This window comes from Grammomys surdaster, unplaced genomic scaffold (genome assembly GCF_004785775.1).
Source record: "Grammomys surdaster isolate TR1022 unplaced genomic scaffold, NIH_TR_1.0 126391, whole genome shotgun sequence".
Classification (NCBI taxonomy): Eukaryota; Metazoa; Chordata; class Mammalia; order Rodentia; family Muridae; genus Grammomys; species Grammomys surdaster.
In genome coordinates, this window is record NW_021621185.1 from 10,126,606 (window position 1) to 10,144,644 (window position 18,039).

Genomic DNA, 18,039 nt, shown 5'->3' on the forward strand with positions numbered 1-18,039 from the left:
GAGAGAGAGAGAGAGAGAGAGAGAGAGAGAGAGAGAGAGAGAGAGAGAGAGAGATCAGCTTTTATTCTGGTAGGTTTTTCCTTGTGACTTGTGTTTTTTTTTTTCCCCTTACAGCTCTCAATATACTTTCTGTGTCTTTTCTATTTGATGTTCTGTGTGCTTCTTTATTTTATAGGTTTGTATTTCCTTAGTTTGTGGTAATTTTCTTCTTTGATATTGTTGAACATCTGATCTGTGACAATGTTTGAGATCCTTCTTCTTTATGTATGCCTATTATCCTAAAAAGTTTTTGTTTGTTTGTTTCTTATGCTTTACTACATTTTCCATGTGTTCATTTCCTGTGTGAGAGAATGTGTGTTCATATTTTTGTTTCATATTTTGTTTATTTTTCTAAATTCTCTGTCTTTGAGTTCTAATATTTTATCACCTGCTTGATTTTTTATACTTGGAAGGCTTTCAATTGATTTTCTATTTGATTTTTTAGATTCTTCAGTTTCATCTTAATTTTAGCTTGAGCCCTCTGCAATGTTTCTGTTTATTTCTTGAGTTTGGTTCTCAAATCCTGCCTTCATCATTTCCACTAGCTTGATATTTGTACATTCTTGGGCTTTTCTCACACATTTATATTTTAATTTCTCTTTTAAGCTCTTTCTCCTAAATTCTATTAAGGTTTTGCTTTTTATATTCTTTAATCTCTTTAATTCTTTGATGGAGTTTATAATTATTCTTCTAAATGCTGTATTTTGAGGTTTCTTCTGTAATTTTCATTGACAAATATTTCAACAGGGCTCATACATTTTGGAAAAAGATACTGGCTTTATCTATCATATCGTTGATAGTTTTGCAGTGGGTTCTGAACATATGGCCTTCTTTGGTTAACTGTATTGCATAATAGTGGATGTGCATGAGGTTAGCCCTTGGAGCTATAAAGAGCTTGGGAGAATGAAGTCAAGTGGACAGAGAGTACTATTCAGGTCTAGAGGATATGCATCTTAATCCAAGCCTGGAGTCTGTGGTTAGATCTTGCTTGGTAGAATAATAATTGCAAGAGATGCACCTGCTTGTTTAAGAATGGTTAAGGAAGGTCCAAAAGACAAGAGATTAGTTTGGCATAGGTGACTGTGAAAGTACTAGGGTAGGCCATGGCATGTGGGACTCCGGCTAAATCTGGTGGTTTGTGAGTTGTTCACTGTTGGCTAGTGTAATGCAGATATACCAGACTGGACCTTTTATACACATGTGGGTGATTTAGCTTGGTGATGAGGTTGTGTGCAGTGCAGGAGAGACGTGTGGATCATGGTAATTTAGGGTAATCCTGATAGAAGCCTTGAGGTTGGTTACAGTGAAAGTAGGGATGACAAGACAAAGATGTGGCACTGAATGTGAAAGATAAGCTACATCTTGTAGAATGGGGAGAAAGTGTGGATGTGGAGGATTAAAAAAAAAAAAAGGAAGAATCAACAAGTTATACCGGGGAGAGAGAAGTGGTGATATGCTCAGTTGCAATGTGTATAGTATTATACTCATGGAATTTATATTTTACTTTTATTTAGGAATATCCATAAATGCAATTGTAACTTTATGTATATATTACTTTCAAGAAAAATGGTAATTTAAATATTGCATTATTAATTCTGATGAAAATTTCTAATTTTATATAGAAAAGAATTCAGCATCACACTTTGAGATTTTATTAACCAGATTAAAGTCATTATTGTTGCTGTTTTTCTAATTATTTTCAGTTGTCTCTAAAATTCTGACTCAAAAAATATCATAATTCTTTAATTTTTGCTGCTTCAATGGTCAATTAAATTGACTCATATTCAAGCACTTGGTTATAGCTTTTCTAAGTACTGTTGAACACCCAGACACCATGTAATGGCCTTCTATGAGTTTAGAGTTTCTGAACATATGTTTCCACAAATGTATATAAAGTGATATTTAGTATCTTTACAGTCACAATGGGTAATTTTATTATTCATTGTGTATAGGAGGATCATTTTATCTATATAGATGCCAAGAAGATTATGTCTGACAAAATACTCCTCTTTAAAAATATATTTTATAAGGGTTTCCAAGTAAGACTTCCAAAAAGGGTTTTACAGTATATCATCATCTATGAACTTATTTAATATATGCATTTGTACGTATAATTTTTTAATTTCATCTCTATATGTTAGAAATGACTGAAGAGCATTTTTTAATTTCAAAAATCAGAGAATATGGCACATTCTAATGATGCAGTTATGACCAGTCTAAAAATTAATGTCAGATTTCCTACTCAGAACAAGAACTTATACAATGGTCATTCCTTTAATACATTTGGGCTATTCCCAAGCATGAAACACTCAAACTGTTGTTCACTAAAGATATTACTAAAGTGCTGAGAAAATCATTTCACTAAACAATTATGACTCTTTTGCTTTTGTCACAGGACTAGAAGTAGCCACCCCTTATTAATTTACCTGATTTTTTGTTTTGTTTTGTGTTTTCTGCTTTATCAGAAGTATAACCTAGGACTTTGGGTTCCTGACCAGCTTAAGCAAGAGTTCAACTGCTGAATTATGGGCCCAGCTATTTCTTTGCTTATATACAGAAGGTATGAACAAAAGGCTGTTCTTGACCATTCTAGACTAGGTAGGTCTTTAAGTCATTTCTGCTCATTTATAAAATATTCCAACATTTCTAGTACAGTATATAATCTTTACAGACAATAAGGACATAATTTAAAACCAAGACAACATATGAAGTAAGTTGGTTCGATTTCTGATACAGTGGCCACTTATCCATATGTTAAGAAGTTCCCCTGAATAATCACACTGAACTCAATAACATTGTGTGTCACTCCAATATATTTACATTATTTTCAAAATTAACATTGATGTCATTGAACCATCTGGGCAATGTTAACAAAAATAACTTTTAATTGTTAGTGAGAATTTACCATGTGCTACATATTATCACAAATGCTTTATTTGTATCCACCCAACTTTTTTTTTATATATCAACCTTATGAGTTTAGTACTTTCATGGGTTCCATTTTATGAACAACAACACAAAAAAAGAGAAAAAATTTGTAAATCACTCAAAACTAAAATTCAGATAGTCAAACTATGTAGTGACCGGTATATTGCTTGATTTGAAATTGAGAAATCAGTGGTACAGCATATCAAGGAGTTCATATTTTAGGCTATTACAAATAATATATGGTCCAGACACCCACCTGATGTTAATCTTTAAAGAGTTACATTATTTGTGTGATGTTAAGATCACATTGAAAGTAGACCCAGGAGAATACTGAAACTCAGTGAAGAGTCTTAATATAGTCCATCCATGTATGGACTTGAATTTGTTTCCTTTTTTAGGTCAGAGTCTCACTGTTTTGACTTTCACAATCTCTGACTTATACTACTCATCTTATTCTGCTTTTTTGATGGTGAAATTAACAGTATGAGTTACTTAGATTTTAAGAGAAACATAAACAATTATGAAAACAATCTGAATGTTAATTGTACTTAAATGTATTCCTAAACAGATAGACTGAGAATATTAACCTTATGCTCAGTGATCATATTTTATATACAAATGGTATAATGAACATAATATAGTTGATAAAAAATATAGCTCAAAAAGAAGAAAAGAAATTACTGAGGAACTAGAGCAGATGAATTCAAGGCAGAAAAGACATGAAAAGTGAATCTTAGCAGTATAGTCATCTTAAACTTATATCTTTACTGATTCTCGAAAACAGATCTGACAGTAATTCACTGCCTCTTTCAACCTTGTCTGAGATGTTTCTATTTGTAGTAGATGGTGATTAGCATGATGACATAAACTGGGTATTGTGCAGAGCATAAAGGACTGTATAATACTGTACATTAAAAAGAACACATGTACTATAGCACCTCTCAAGAATAGAATTATTGCAGAAGAGGGGCAGAAACAACATAAGAGCCAGCAGTTGTCTATTGTAGGAAGTGGGTACGGGTGTGGTGGCCATTCCAAAATGGCACCTGGGGCTAACACCTGACTTCCCCATATGCCCCTGAAGAAGCCATGCCCACAGGCAATATTGCACAGTCTCATTGCTTCGCATAATCAGGCCATCTGCTACGTAGGGCAATGTCGGATCTCTCGATACCGGCAATCCTATCACATGCACCTACATGGCAGGCTCTGATTGGAGAAGGCAGAGGGATTTAAGGGTGGTGCAGGAGAGGCTCGAGGGTTTTTTGCTGAATGTAAAGGTTCCTGAATAAACTGCGTTGAGAAGAAGAACTCCATGTTCGTCATCTTCTGTCTGCTGGTTGGATCCGGAAGCGATAAGTGGTGGCCGGTACGAGGACTTCAGAACTGATCACAGTCAGGGCAGCTAGCTGGAAAGTTCCCAGGTAAGTGGGACAAGGGAAAGTTCCCAGGTAAGAGGGATAAGAGAAAGTTCCCAGGTAAGTGGGACAAGGGAAAGTTCTCGGTTCAGAGAATGTAAGGTTCCCAGCGTTGGGACAAGTCACATCAAGGAGCTAGAAAAGGGTAGCAATACATTAGAGCAGTTAAACGAAGAGTGATCTCAAAAGTCTGAAAATGGAGATAGTTCTGAAGAGGAAGCAGTCTCGGAGGATGAGTTAGAGAAGCTGGCACAGGATCTTGAGAAAACGAAACTGGAAGTAGAACCTACTGCACCAGGGCCACCTCAGTCACCCCTGTACACTCCTACCAGAGGCTCAGGATGGAGTTTTTGACCAGAAGCTTAGAGAGAGCTTAGAGCTGAATGTTTCCTAGTGTTCCTTAAGGGACCAGGAAAAATGGTGATGGTTGCTATTTGCATTAATGGCTTAAACTGCTTCTTTAAATTTCTTGCCTGGATTTATACAGGTTCGGCAAGTATGTTCTCAGAAGCTACACACTCATTATCTGATACTTGTAACCAGGGTTTGCTAGCACTGGGCATCCGCAAGTCTGTTCAGACACCAGATGCTTCTCACCTGTATGGCTTTTCAAATATGCACTATATTTCCTCATTGATTAGTGGGGTTGGTATTTTCATGATGGGCGCAGGACTCTCTTGGTATCATGGAGTCATGAGATTGCTTCAGCCTCAACCAATGGAATCCCTTCTATAGGCATATTGTATTTTAGCAGGATCTTTGGTGTCTGAAGGAGCAACAATTCTCGTTGCCATAAATGAACTTCGTAGGAGCGCCCAGGCCAAGGGCACATCATTTTACAAGTATGTCATAGAAAGTCGTGATCTGAGTATGAATGTTATTCTATTGGAGGACACTACAGCTGTTTTAGGATTGATAATAGCGGCTACCTGCATGGGACTCACCTCCATAACAGGCAATCCGTTATATGACAGCCTGGGTTCCTTGGGTGTCGGCAACTTACTAGGTGTTGTCTTGTCATTCCTCATCTATACTAACACAGAAGCACTCCTAGGATTTCCATCCAACCAGAGCAAGTACAGCGGCTTACTGAACTTCTGGAGAGTGACTCATCAGTAAGGGCAATCCAGGATGTCAAAGCCACAGTCCTGGGATTAGACAAAGTCAGATTTAAGGCAGAAATTGATTTTGAGGGACGAGTTGTTATAAGATCATATTTTTAAAAGCAAGATTTTGACCAAATGATGCAGGAAATTCAAGAAGTGAAAACTCCTGAACAATTAGAAGCCTTTATGCTTAAACATGGAGAAAATATTACTGATACTCTAGGAGATGAAGTAGACAGGCTTGAGAAAGAGTTAAAGAAATGAAATCCTGAAGTTCAGTACATAGATCTTGAGATCCTATAGGATCTTAAGATCCTATAGACAAGATGAGTGAGTCACTTGGGCTGTGAAGAATGCTTTTACCTTTTCTCCATATATTGCAACCTCCCATAATAAGAAAGTTATTAAGCCCAGGACAAGATTTTTCCTTTTTACCCATGCTGGTATGCATGTGCCCCCCCTTGTGTTTATTGTATATAATGGTAGTTATAATGGTAGTTTTTGAGTTGTGATAATAGTACTTGCTTTTATGCTATATGTTGGAATGCTTCTATATTTTCCTTTGCTATCGTTGCCCGAATGCCTCGTTATGTTCCTTGACTTGTGGAAGTTCCTTCAGCTATTATGTTATTTAGGCCTAAGAGAGATTTTGACATTACTGAGACAATAATTACTGCAATTGCTGCCTTGGATGCAGCTGTGACCACAGCTGCTGTTGCTTTGACTATGATGGCCCAAGCCACAGTTACCCTGAATAATTTGTCAGCTGGAGTGGCTGAGGCCTTAGATACACAAAGTAATATTAATAGCCAACTTAAAGCAGGCATTTTGTTGTTAAATCAAAGAGTTGATTTAGTGCAGATGTGGTTATAGAGATGGTCCAATTAGGTTGCCATTGGAAACATCCTGGCTTGTGTGTTACTTCTATTCCATATCAAAATGTAAGTCATGCTGCTAATCTTTGTAAGGAAATTTCCAATTATCTTTCAGGAAATTGGTCTGTAGAATGAGAGAACTTCGCAAGTTGATTGTTCATATTAACTCAACTAGAGTGGATGTCTCTCTGGCCTCCGGACTGACTGAATGGATACATCAAGCAAAACCTTAAGGAATGGGCGGGTTGGGGAGGTTTAGCCCTGTGCCTATTATTGATTAGTGGCCTTGCCTGTTGGTGTATTGCAAAAGGAGAAACAGCATTGCAAAGAACGGGCCTTGCTAGTGCAGGCATTTGCATCTGTGTAGATGGGACAGTCTCCCCAGGTGTGGCTTGGCATGCTACAGAAGTAGTAAATGACGGGTAAGATTCCTTGGACATGTTACCAACCTAAGACAGGGACCAAACCACAGCTGTTTGACTCCCAATGACGGGTAAGGAACATTGTCGCAAGGGACAACCTAAGACATACATTCTCTCTGCTACAATTTAAACAAAATGGGGGAATTTTAGGAAGCGGGTGTGGGTGTGGCAGCCATTTCAAAATGGCGCCTGGGGCTAACACCTGACTTCCTCATACACCCCTGAAAAAGCCACGCCCACAGGCAATATTGCACAGTCTCACTGCTTCGCATAGTCAGGCCCTCTGCTATGTAGGGCAATGTTGGATCTCGAGATACCGGCTATCCTATTGCATGCACCGACATGGCAGGGTCTGATTGGAGAAGGCAGGGGTATTTAAGTGTGGTGGAGGAGAGGCTCGAGGGCTTTTTGCTGAATTTAAAGGTTTCTGAATAAACTGCATTGAGAAGAAGAACTCCGTGTTCGTCGTCTTCTGTCTCCTGGTCAGATCGGGAAGCGACAGTCTATGACTACAGGGAAACAACTAGACACAGCAGGGCAGCTTCACATGTGAACTGACAGTATTTACATAACCTATACATCCTCATGTCAGAGGGAATCAAGGACTTTAAGTGAATTGGGCAAAGAGTCACATCCCAAGTCTTTTAGTGAATGGATATTATTAATTCCCAGGAGAGGAAAGACAATTTTCTCAAAGACTATGTATTCCTTAAATATTGACAATGCTGTAGTGCAGGAACAATATCCAATAATATCTTCTCACTGCTAACTGGCTTTGAAGTGTTTAAAACAAAACAAAAAAATATATTTGGGTAGCAATGGAAGGAGGAGTGAATATTTAAAAAATTAGAAAAGAAGGTAAATATGATCAAATGACATTGTAGGAAACATGAACTACTCAGATAGCTAGTTTAAAAGAGTTGACCAGATATTCTGGAAATACTTATATTTTATAAACTTTAAAAAATAATATAGAAATATTTACAATTAATTTAATGTATAAAATAATGTCAATTTCTATGTAACTTATCTCAACAAAATTTTACTTAAGTGCATCCACTTTTCACCAATCAGAATGGCTAAGATCAAAAACTCAGGTGATAGACAGCACATGTGGGCAAGAATGTGGAGCACTTCTCCATTGCTGGTAGGATTGCAAACTGTTACAACCACTTTGGAAATATATATGGAGTTTCCGAAGATTAGAAATAGATTTACCTGAAGACCCAGATATACAACTCTTGGTCGTATACCCTGAAAATGTTCTACCATGCTTCAGGGTCATGGGTTCCACTATGTTCAAAGCGTCTTTATTTGTGATAGCTAGAAGATGGAAACAATTCAGATGTCCTACGACAGAAAAATTAATATAGAATATGTGGTTCATTTACACAATGGGATAGTATTCAGCTAGTAAGAATGAGGACATCAGGGATTTTTCATGGCAATTGGATAGAAATAGATAATATCATCCTGAGTGAGGTAACTCAGATCCAAAAATGACATGGATGGTATGCACTCAGTAATACATGGATAAGAGCCAAAATAAAAAAGTACAGAATATACAGGATACAATCAACAGAACTCAAGATGGTTAATGAGCCTAAGGGCCCAAGTGAGAATACCTCAATTCCACTTGGGCAGAAGAAGAAAGCAATCCAGGGATGTAGGAAAGGGATGGAGGAACCAGGGTGGGAAAAGGGAAAAGGAGGGAAAAAGGAGAATATCATTAGGTATTGGGAGTCATCAGGAGTGGAGCCCTGAGGGCCAGCAGGAAAAATGGAAGCAGGCAACATTGGAATATAGGAGGTTGTGGATCCTCTAGAATATACCAGAGACCTGGGAGGTGAGAAAAGCTCAGGACTCAAAGTGAGGGACCTCAAATCAAATGTCTAATAGTGGGGAGAGGGAAATTGTAGAGTCTGCCTCCAGTAGAAAGATAGTTCATTAAGTGGAGGGATGGGGTTACCATCCCACAACCAGAAACTCTGACAAAGAATTGTCTTAAAGAACTGCAGGGCCAAAAGTGGAGAAGAAACTGAGGGAAAGGATGTCCAATTACCTTCTTGAAATGGGGTCCAGCTTAAGGGGAGGCTCCAAGGCTTGACACTGTTATTGATGCTATGGTGTGCTTACAGACAGGAGCCTACCATGACTTGTTTTTGAGAGGCCCAAAAAGCAGGTGAAAGAGCCATATACAGATACTTACACCCAACCACTGGACAGAATCCAGGAACCCTGTGGTTGAACTATGGAAAGGCTGGAAGAAACTGAGAAGGATGGCTATCCCATAGGGAGACCAGCAGTCTTATCTAAGCTGGAACCCTAAGATCTCTTAAGACACTGAGCCACCAACTAGGGAGCATACACTAGCTGATATGATACCTCTGACACATATGAAGCAGAGGACTACTTGGTCTGGCATCAGTGACTGAAGAAGCACCTATCCCTAGAGACACTTGAGGCACCAGGGAGGGGAGAGGTGTGGTGTGGTTTAAGGGCATGGGGACATCCTCTTAGAGAAGAATGGGATAAGAAAGTTTAAAAAGGTGGACCAGGAGAAAGATATTAACTGGACTGTTAAAAAGATTAAGGAATAATAAAAAACAAAGTGCCTTCACAGGACAATAGAGATTTTTTGAGTCCCATAAAACATGTTATTTACAATATCATATAACAGTTTGTTTATTATAAGCTGAATTATTAGGTAGTTTGATTTTTGTCTTTTATGCATGTAAATATTAGTATTTAAGTTTGTTAAATAACATATATTTACTTTATATAATAAATGGTTACTGAAATGAAAAAATTAAGAATAGCTACATTATAGTATAACTAACATGACTTCTTTTTAAATCTAATTTGGTCTCAGGGTCTTTTGGTCTTTTATATTAATTAATAATTCCATTTATTTAAGAATCTTATACATTACTAATGTATCATGCTCACCTTTTTTGTCCCTTCTCAGCACTTTCTTTGTGTCATGCTACTTCTCTTAAATTCCAGAACTTTCCATAATTATTATTGTTACATATGCACGTGTTTATATGTGTGTGTCTCACAAACTGGGTCCATATTGTGTTACTCATAGGTACATGTAGTTAGGGCTGACATCTCAGAGATTTCTTACTTTGATATTATTAGTGTATCATTTAAATGCATACATTCAATTGCATAAGGGTCAATGGGACAGAAAAAAAATCTATTACATTGTACAAGAGAATTTATCAGATTGGCTTACATTATATAGGCTTGGTAGTTAAACATTAAAATGTTCCCCAGTTAGCTACTTTGTTTAAGAGTCTGTATAACCCAATCATCCTCTTGTAGAGATGAATGCACAGAAAATTCCTGGATAGATGCTGGTCTTCAGCCAATAGTTGAAGACCAAAGAAGGGAGAGTTGCTATCAGCAAACAATAGCAGCAATGGCAGCAACAGCATAGATGCATTAATGAACTTGGTAGGCAAACAAAAGCAGCACTGATTTTATCTTAGACATTTCTCTGTTTAGGTCTCTGTTGTGAATAGCCCCAGCCTTGTATTTTGATACTAATTCCCCTTTCCAGTGAAAGGCTGCAGAGGAGGTGTGAGTCATTACACAGATGATTTCTAGTGAACCTTCTTCCCATCTTAATTTGTAAAATAAAGGCTGGAGTCAATGACTGGGCAGAGGAAGAGCAGATGGAGATATAAAGGTTGTTAGGAAGAGCAGGGTAGAGGACGGCTGGAGGATTACTGGAGGATGACAATGGAGGACGGAGTCGACAGAGACTATGGAGATGACGACGACTGGGGAGAGAAGAGAGAGAGAGAGGATGACTGGGGAGAAGAGAGGAGAGAGAAGAGGATGGAGGACAACAGAGGAGGACAACTGGGAAGCAGGAGGTAGAAGGACAAATGCAGAGACTGGAAAACCTCCAAGTTATAAGGGTCTCATAGCTGGGGAACAGAGTAGTGTAGGGGTTATCTGCCCAATCTAGGCTTACACAATATATTCATAATTACTGAGTTGTGTTTTCATTGACCAGTCTTATTTGGGTCGGAGATTTAAACACCACCCACTACAGGTCTCTGCCAGACATTGCTGGTTATTCTTGAGGAAGGTTTCTTCCCTCAGTCAGTTCTGACAAGCACACCTAGTGGTGAATCTCTCAACCTTGATGTCTTCAATATGAAAACCAAAATTAAACAATTCTAATTTGACTCTCCTCGTCAACTTGGTATCTCCTGAAGATGCCATACTTAAATGATTTTTAAAGTCATTTATTTAGGTCAAATTCTAATGATCATTTAAATGTGACAGAGTATCTATATACTCTGTTACCATTTAAAAAGATGGTCATGCAAATATCCCTCAAATGTATTTCTCATCAGTTTCTAATAATGTTTCTGCTAAACTTAAAACTATCCAACAAAACCAGCATACAGACAATCAATCAATATATCATCATATATCTGGTTATTTTCCCTTGCAAAGGATGTTAAACTATATGCATATCTGAAATTTCTGCAAATTATGAAGAGTTCACTCATAGCACATCTGACCTGTACCATTGCTTTTGCTTTGAAAAATAAAAGTCCTTCCTTTTAATCTAGCTGAATCTTTCAATTCTTTGAATAAAGAATGATAAATAGTGAAGCAAAAAAACTCAGATCTTAACCCAGTAGTTAACAGTTTTGATAGATGTTTTCATATGCACTTTAGACTCTCTTCTTTCATTAGATTTATATTTTTTTTTACAAAATGGAGCATTCACTAGAGTGAGGAGGAGGGGTCTTATTAGCATTTACAATGAGGGTGCGTAGGTTGATGAACGCTGGAGTTCACTTGATTATCTATCTATCTATCTATCTATCTATCTATCTATCTATCTATCATCTATCTATCAATCATCTATCTATCTATCTATCTATTGAGAGAGATAGAGATAGATATAAATATAGGAGAGCTAGAGATATTAAGCCCCTATTCTTTCAAAACAGTGCTGCCCACACTTACTATGATCTTCCCACCTCAGATAACCTATGAAATGGAATCTTTCACAGATACCCCAGAGCTTCATATTCTATAAATCTTCTAAAGCTTATGACCATGTAAAGTCATTACCAAAGCTGAAATTTTAGCAATTTAGATGTACTCTGCTTCCTATTATACTTAAGTTGAAATCTATATTTCTCACTTAGATTTTTCAATATTTTGAAAGACCACTGATCTTTCTCTACTGTTTAGTTTTTCCATTTATTATAAGTGTTCTGTTCCTAACATGATTATATTGTCAGTTATTAAATATGCTAGATTAAACACTTAGAACTAACGTGAAGTTTTATGCGAAAGTGTTTTTCTACAGCGAATTTTGTGTCTGAGTCACATAGTCAGATAATTTACCATAGAGAATCTTTTTTCATTTTAGGACTATGATAATATTAAGCCATAGTTTTGAGGTTTGTCATTTTCCAAATTCCAATCAATTGAGTGTGGGCCTTAGTGTTCTGAGTGAAAGTGCTTGTCACTTCTAAGAAAAAAATTCACCTTCTAAAACCCTGAATTACAATCTATATTCATTTGCTCACTTCATGGACTACCTTTGAAATCAGTTCATCTCAATTCTGTGACTTCATGTTTTCATGAAATGAGCCAAGTATACTAGCTTTTATTTCTATATATTCTGAACTATGAAATACTTAATGATCTTATAATTTATATTCTGATAAGATTATAAAATTTCAGTTTCTTTCAGTGAGAAAGTTAACTACCTGACTTCTCCTCAGCTCATAAATATGAATCATAACACATGATCATTGTGTTCTAATCTGCTTTCTGATATTTGATTACTAAATATATTATGACTTTACTTCTGAAGTATAGGTTTTTAGTCATATGAGTCCATGTGTATTTTATAAGTTAAGATTGTGATAGATACTTTGTGTGTATGTGTGTATACATATTCTAATATATTTTATTATACAAATATATTCATTAATGATTTATTTATTTATTGAAAATTGTCTTATGCAGCTCAGATGTATTGCAAAGCAACATGTAGCCAAGTTTGATTTTGGCCTTCTGATACTTTTCTTTCCTTTCAGGTGTTATGATTGTAGGCTTTATAGTGTATACCACCATGCCTTACTTAAATATTATTGAGACCATTATAAGGAAATAAATATTAATTATGGATTAGTTTTCAACACCAAACCAGAGGAAAAATGTCTAGTTGTTTGGTGAATTAAACTACTTTCATTTTACATAACATCAATCGTATTTTCTATGAAAACTGTTTAGGAAAATGCATGAAGTAATTATTTTACGTACAGGGTATGAGCCACCTGCTATTTTCTACACTAACAGAGTATAAGTAAGACTTTAATCTCTTTATCAATTCTTCTGTCAAGCTTCTAAAATAACTTTTCATGACTTTTGAGGAGTATTCTGAAATGTTATGTTCAAACAAGAGACAAAAAGAATAAAATATGTTGAGGAATGGGAGGAAAGGAAATTATATTTTGATATTTATCTACAAAGCAGTGCTAAACAATAAAGGGAAATGAAAAAACAGCATGCTGAGATTATATCTTTGCATATAGTCAGTTCTCCAAAGTAGTGTAGAATTATGTATATATATTTTATTAGCAAGATAATTGCTTTGTCAGTTTTGAGAAATTAACACATCGATGTTATCAATGAAATTTGAAAAATGCAACTTTAGAGAGATCACATAATATTTCAAAAAGGTAAGTCCCATGTTACTATTGGACATAACTCTTTGTTAAGAACTAAAATGGAGAGAGGAGAGAAAGAGAGAGATAGACAAAAAAGTGAAGCAAGAAACCAAAAATATACGAAGCTCTTTCTAAAGCTGTAGCTATAAAACTAATCTAATCAATATTTTATATAGACAGAAGTATTCACATGCTGGTATGATAACTTATTGTTTAAATGACCTTATCATAAAAACTGACCAACAGAATTTTAACACTAGGACCCATATGGTGGGGAGTAGGGAGAATTGATTCCAACAAGTTGGCCTTTTACCTCCACATGTGTGCTTTCTGTATATGTGCCTTCATTCAAAATAAGCAAATAATAAATAAATAAATAAATACATAGATACATAAATACATAAATACATAAATGGAACAAAAATAACCAGTGGTTATGTAACTCTCTTAGGTATTTTTCATATAAACAAAACTAATGGACTTTTATCACTAGGAATGTGCAATTGTTTATTTGGAAATGAAAGAGTATTAAATGCTAACATATTGCTACTAAGTATAGCATTTACTTTTAGAATCAAGAGTAGTGTAGATTTTTAGTGTGTGTTTGGGAATATACAGTTTATAAAGTTATCTTTTTTAATAAGATTAAGAAAGTGATGCTGATGATGTGGATTAGAGGTGTTTATGAACAGTCTTAAATTTGTAAGAAGAACTCAAGTTTTTACTAAAGTAAGAAGTCATATGTATAAAGTTGATAGGCTTGGCTTCTTTTCACCAATCTTTACTCTTTTTTCTTTTTCTTTAAGTTGAAATTTTGTTGTATATTTTCACCTCAAGTCAGGTCGACATTTTTCTTACTCTATAACACTGATGATTTCATCAAAAGTTGAAATTTGCTGTTGAGACAAACCAAAGAACTCCAAACAGCCATGAGTGCGAATTTCACCAAAATTTAAAAGTCGTGGAGAGGACTCCAGGGAACCCAACAAGGGGCTCCTACTGCCTTGTTCACTGCTGCTTTTTTCTTGGGTGTGTTTGTATTTCTTTCAAGTCAGACTATATACTTTCCCAGAAAAAATTATTTATGCATTATTTGCAACATTACAAAAGAGGTTAGGTGTGATAGTAGAGTCAACACAAGAAAAACATAACCATTTACACTATAAAATGAGAAAGATGTATAGGTAATTTGCTACAGAGAAAACAACTAAACAATGGAAGATGAAGTGACAACAAATTAATAAAGAATATCTGTATGTGTGAGATTACTACCTTGGACTTCATGCTTTAGATGTTTGCCTTTCCTTTCAGGACCATCACCATGCACCAATAAGTAACCAATGACAAGGAACAGATAAACTTCTGTCACCAAACCCTCAGACATTTTGTATCTTCACCTTCTCACCTTCTATAACGATGTGTGATAAAATTTTGGTTCTGTGTAAGTTATCCACTCAGTAATATTTTATTATAACAAGCTACCTCTTAAGTCAACTGCATTGTCTCTTGTGATATCTCTCTTTTCTGCCTATAAAATTTTTACCATCATAGTAAGAATATAATTGCCAATACTGTTCGATTAGTACAGATGATGTGGCCATGGTATGTGACTACATAGGCCTGCTATGATTTCAATTATACTGAACCTGATCTCCTCCTTGATCTAGATCTGGTACTAAGTTTATAAAAAAATGTCATCTAGACATCCACATTTACCAAGAAATATGAATCCAGCCTGTACATAGATGAAGCTGAAACAATAGCTGGAAACTTCAGGTTTCTTTGTAAACATTATTTCTAGTAGTGTTCATTTCTTTGCAGCTGTTCAAGGCAGACTGTGTATCTTAAATTAGCAGAAATTATTCCTTCACAGAATCTAGGAATCAGAATCCAAAATCAACCTATTAACAGAGGACTCATCCGTTTTCCAAGCTCTGGTGTCTCTAATGCCCTTTGGCTTGTGGTCACATAATCCTAATTTCTATCTATTTCTGTTGCCTTCTAGATGTCTTTTCCACTATATCTCTCAAAAGTCTACCTGTTGCATTTCTGATTAAAGAGCTGAGAATATATGACTGGTTAATCCTCAGCTCTAATTAGAGAATGAATGTCCATCAAGGATCAGGTGATACAGCAGAAAGGAACGTAGAAAGTGATAGCCACAAAAATTGATAGAAATCGTATAATTGTGTGTTTGTGCATAATGTTACTTGTAATCCTGAGTTTAGAGCAGCTATGAACACCTTTGTAAGACTTACACTATGTTGAGCAGGTCAATGTTCTGTCAGGATGGGAAGATGTTCACAAAGTCCTGTCCCTGATGAGGATCTTATCTGTTGGTTAATGGTTGCTAAGATTGGAAATGGTGTTCTTCAGGGGTAATGTCATTAGTAAGTTACCTATATTTCTTTAAACTACCACCATACGTGTTTCTCTAAGGATCTCGAATTAAACCCACCAGTTCCCTCATTTTTGTTTGTGTGAATGTCTTTCTCTGTTTCTCATTTTCTGTCTCTCTCTGAGTCACTATCTGAGTGTCTATCTGAGTTACTCCTGAGTCACTCTCCCTAGCCCCCTTCCCTTTCTCTGGATAATGTGGTCATACAAACTTATGAATGCAGAAAGTAGACTAATGAAGAAGGGGAAGATCAGTAGAAATAGGAGAGGAACAAAAGTAGATATTTAGGGAATATGTTCAAAATGTATTATATATATGTAACAAAATGTTATATTAAATTTATTATTTATAAATAATGAATGTTAATAATTGTTTTCTAATTTGTGAGTAAAATTTTAATTAATCTACTTTATGCTAATTTTCTTTCAATCTCTCTGATGAATTTCTATTCTTTTAATTTATTATTTTTTTCAGTTTCCTCTTGTGATGAACTAGAGTTTCCTTTGTGTGTTTATTATTCCAACTAAACAGTTTTTGATGTGGTGAGCAATATCCTTACCATTAACAAATATAATTACTCTATTTTGAAATCACCTTTTATTCCTCCTTTGAAATATTTTAAATATTGAATACATATGACTGTCCATGGGTGTTTATTAAATATATGCTCTTGGCTCAATTCTTATATGATCAACAGTCTTCGATGAGTTATATTCTACTCCCAAAGGTTTAAAGTGATTATAATCTGTTGTAACTTTGGACTAATATCTACAAGACCAGAATGGCATAAGCGAATTAAGGTCAAGAATACACATTTATATGTTTATTTACACCAAAAGAGGTCATTATACATGGGAAAATTATCTCTTTCAAAGATTGTCTGTTGGACATAATGTAGGTAATAGGAGATAGTGAGTTATTTTCCCCATTCGATTCTACCTTGTTATCCTATGAAAATTATCTAACACAAATAACTACTGGCTTCTGTTGTGGATTTGATTTGTGCTTACATGAGAATTTGTACACCTACCAGAGGTCTGTGCCAATAGCTTTTTTTTGACTGATCAGTAAAGAGCCAGCAGCCAATGGTTGGGCAGGGCAATAGAGGCAGGAGTTTTAGGACTCCAAGGCAAGAAATGAACAGACAGGACGAGAGATTATACCAGGAGGCAAAGCCAGCCAACATACATAAGAATCAGAGAAAACGACCCCAAAGGCCACTGCCTTGATTGAATCTGGCACTACAGAAATGAAATACAGATTTAACAAATATTAATTAAGGAATATTGAGGGGTGAATAGTGTGTTAGCCACATGAAGGTTTAGGATTGGCCCAACCATGGAGATAGCTAAGACATATCTAAATAAAAAGTGTGTGTGTGTGTGTGTGTGTGTGTGTGTATCATTCATGAATTCAGAGCTCTCGGGAGTTTGATGAGAAGTGCATGAATACCCTCCAGGGAATTTATAATTGCCTTTAAGAATATTCTGCTACAGCCTTCTTCTAAGAAGACAAAATATCTTTTTTTTTTCATTTCTTTTTTTATTTATTCTTTGAAAATTTCATGCATATTTAGTGTATTTTGATCATATTCATCCGCATTTCTTCCTCTTTCCCTCCCTCCCACACTCTCTGGTACTCTTATTTGGTTTGTTTTTGTTTTGTTTTTGTTTTTGTTTTGTTTTGTTTTTTAAATAATTTATTTTTTCTCAAATCTGCCTTTCTGTGTTTATAACCAGATAAAATATCTTAATACAATTGACTATAATGGCAAAAAAGAGTTTTAGACTTTTATCTTTGATATACACTATCAAAATTTAAACAATTTTAATAAAATACATTGTGTAATTTATATAAATAAATTATTCTCATCTTAAATGAAGACCTACTCTTTTTGAATTCTTGGCTTTGCTTGAAAGACAAAGATGCCCAGGATTCATAAAATATATAATCATTGAAAATTAATAACACTTATTTATTGCTAATATAATAATAACAATAGGTGAAATATAACTCACTAAATAGTAGATAATAAATTGTTTAGCAAAGACACTCCCTTGTTTGAGACATTCACAGTACACTGTAAAATAAAACTATAACTATAAACTAAAACTATAACTAAAACTATAAA

General features: G+C 35.5%; 1 pseudogene; it reads left to right on the top strand.

The window, feature by feature from the left end:
• Positions 1–5,794, top strand: part of LOC114614470 — a 98,255-nt pseudogene extending 92,461 nt beyond the window's left edge.
• Positions 5,795–18,039: the final 12,245 nt, after the last annotated feature.